Genomic DNA, 3,139 nt, shown 5'->3' with positions numbered 1-3,139 from the left:
ATAGAATCAAGTTCAAACACTCCAACCGTCTTTCTTGGCATTGCACTGTCTGCAGACCATTGATAGTTGTTGGATGTCAATTCTTCCAGAAGTTCATACGCGGCTTCATGGGTCTTACTCATTAATGCTCCTCCTGTGGTAGCATCAACCATAGATTGATTTGTGGGTCCCAAACCATTGTAAAATGTCTGTACTTGAAGCCAGGTTGGGAGGTCGTGATGTGGACACTTGTGCAATAAATCATTTTATCTCTCCCACACCTCATGTAATGATTCACCCTCAAATTGAGTTAAGGTAGTGATATCATTCCTTAACTTCGTTGTCTTGGCTGGAGGGAAATATTTTGCTAAGAATTTTTGTGCCAACTCCTCCCAGGTGGTGATGATGCCGGGCAGCAAAGAGTTCAACGAAGCTTTTGCTTTTTCCCTAAGTGAGAAAGGAAAAAGTTTCAATCAAATTGTATCATCTGTCACTCCGTTGTGTTTAAAAGTATTACAAATTTCTAGGAAATTTGCAATATGGAATTAGGATCCTCTTGTGGCAACCCCCCAAACTAGACGGCTTGTTGAATCATTTGAATGATGGCCAACTTGATCTCAAAGTTATTGGCTTGTATAGTTGGCAGCCTTATACTAGATGTCGCCCCATTAACAGAGGGCATAGCACAGTCTCTTAAAGCCTTGTGCTCCTGGTTGGCCATATTAAATTTGGAGGCAGCGACCTCTTTTTTCTTCTCTTTATTGATCCGACGTAAAGTTGTTTCAATCTCGGGATTGAAAACTGTATGCTCTAATGATTTAGATTAGGGCATGCACTTCTGATTACTGGAAAAAAAAAAAAACCAAACTGAGATCTAATTTAAACCAATTTTTAAAAATAAAATAAAATCCAAAGTAGTAAAAATCTAGCTAGTATCAATATCAATAATAAATAACTACTCCCTAGCAACGGCGTCAAAAACTTGTTGTGCTAAAATATCTGCAAGTACACAGAATCGTAACAAGTAGTAAAGTGTTTTAAAGAAAATGGATGCCGAACCTACAGGGAATAATTATGCTATTGAGAATTGAAATTTACTAAATTAATTACTATTTGGAAAACTGAAATTTGAAGAATAGATTATCTAAATTAAGCGGAAGAAAATAACATTAAAATTAAGATTTTAAAGATAATAAGAATAGATCTAGAAAGTTTGATTTCACCTAACAAATCCCACACAATTTATTCTTCCTTGTTATAGAATTCCAATTATCCCAAGTTGATGATAAAAATCTCTCAACTATTCAATATTTTCTCTCAAATAATACCAAAAATATCTTCAACTAATAACTCCATATATGTATGTGAATTTAACTAATTTGTGACTCATTAAGTTCTTTAGAGTTTTCTTGAAAATCACATTAGTCGGAGTAAAATATCTCTTCGCTCAACTAATGGTGCTTAATCCTAGAGCTTTAATCACAAATCACCTCTTAGTCTTATTGTGATTCAATAGATCAAATAATAATTAGTTAGAAAATTGCAAGCATTAAGAACAAGAAATAAACACTCAATCATGGAAATATTGAAAATAAAATAACTTGGAATATGAATTGTGTGTTCAATGCTAGACTACATCATAGCTCTAGAAAATAAAATTAGTTCATAATGAAATTAGAAAGAAAAACAATAAAGCTAGTGTTCTTTGTTGTAGTCGGTTGATGAAGCATGCGGCTCTCGCCTCTGTCCTCCAGATCAACCTCCTCAAAAGAAACTCAAAGAATAAATTCTGGAATATTTTTCTCTAAACTCAGACTCTCTAAAACTCAAACTGCCTACTTTTTCCCACAAGCCGGGATTAAATAGATATCGAAACTTCAAATGCGGAAACATGATAAATGCGGCTACAATCTAGCCTAAAAATATGAAAAATAGTTTCTAAAGATAGATGTTAACATAAAAGAAAATTATCCCAAGAATAATGGGATTGTCTAAAATGGAAGATTTAGTGATATGCGGCTTGAATTGCGGAGCTCGAGAGGATTTCATGGTTAGCAGATTGATTGCGGAAGTCAGAAGGGAAGAATCCAGATAGAACCCTCTTGCCAACCTACCAAGCGGTAAAACTGCTCGCCTTTACTAGTTGTTGCCCACGATGTTGTTTAGGTTAGTCATTTAAGTTGGTCAGTTAGACTAGTCGCCCAATCTAACTGCCCAGAGCCTTATTGCCAAGTCTTCTCACCCAAAATGTGAAATCTCCTCGGCTCTCTTCAAATCTCCTCAGCTCTATTCAGATCTCACTTGTAACGCCCCGTCCCCGAGGACCAGGAGAGTTAATTCATATGACCTAAAATCATCTCCAATAATGCTTTTAAAATAAACCAGAATCTCCATAACATATTGACCTATTTGTTCAACACACATATCCATGTTCCTACATATGGGTACAACAGTGGTGCCTCATTAATACACATAAAATTTCCCATAAGGACTAGGAATATCCCTTACTCAAAATACCAAAGCCTCATAAAATATCAACACTACCAAAAGACTCTCCAGCAGTCATTGTACCCTAAGGCACTTACTCTTCTATGGTCAACAAACTTGCAAGCACTCCCTATTTCTGATTTCTAGTTGTTGCCTCAAAATTATCTAAAACATATTATGGAGATAGGGGTGAGTTATCAACAACTCAGTATGCAGAGAACATATACTAGTATGCAAACATGAGCATTTACAGATTTCATAATGTAGAACAAAAACACTTTTTATTTTCAGAATGCAGAGTCAGAACATGTTATCAAAAATATCAAAGCGAATGTTCACAATATTTTTTTATTAAAATTTCCCTTGGCATAGCATAATTGAAACATCATATCAGAACAGAATTACATGTTTAACCCCCGTGGTAGGGTTGTGCAAACCCCAGCAGCCAACCGAGCAGAAACAAAATGTGAATCTTCCCCTTATCATTCTCGGAGCCCCGAGTGTGCACATAGGAAAGACCATACAGAAAACCAGTCATGCCAGAGGTTTCAGAAATCACATCTTATCATATCAGAGTACAGAATATTTTCATAACAAAACAGAATCAGATCACAAAAATATAATTTATGCACAAAATTTCATATTCGCTCTCTTTTGCACAGTTCGGAAGCAA

General features: G+C 35.6%; 1 non-coding gene across 1 annotated transcript; it reads left to right on the top strand.

Annotated features, from left to right (window-relative positions):
• Positions 1–210: 210 nt before the first annotated feature.
• On the top strand, positions 211–317 carry LOC118346069. Its single transcript, XR_004799466.1, has one exon. It is a non-coding gene; the product is annotated as a small nucleolar RNA R71 (small nucleolar RNA).
• The last annotated feature ends 2,822 nt before the right edge of the window (positions 318–3,139 follow it).

Source organism: Juglans regia, unplaced genomic scaffold (genome assembly GCF_001411555.2).
Source record: "Juglans regia cultivar Chandler unplaced genomic scaffold, Walnut 2.0 Scaffold_650, whole genome shotgun sequence".
In the NCBI taxonomy this organism is placed as follows: domain Eukaryota; kingdom Viridiplantae; phylum Streptophyta; class Magnoliopsida; order Fagales; family Juglandaceae; genus Juglans; species Juglans regia.
Note: the sequence above shows the minus strand (reverse complement) of the source record. Positions and strands in the feature narration are given on the sequence as shown.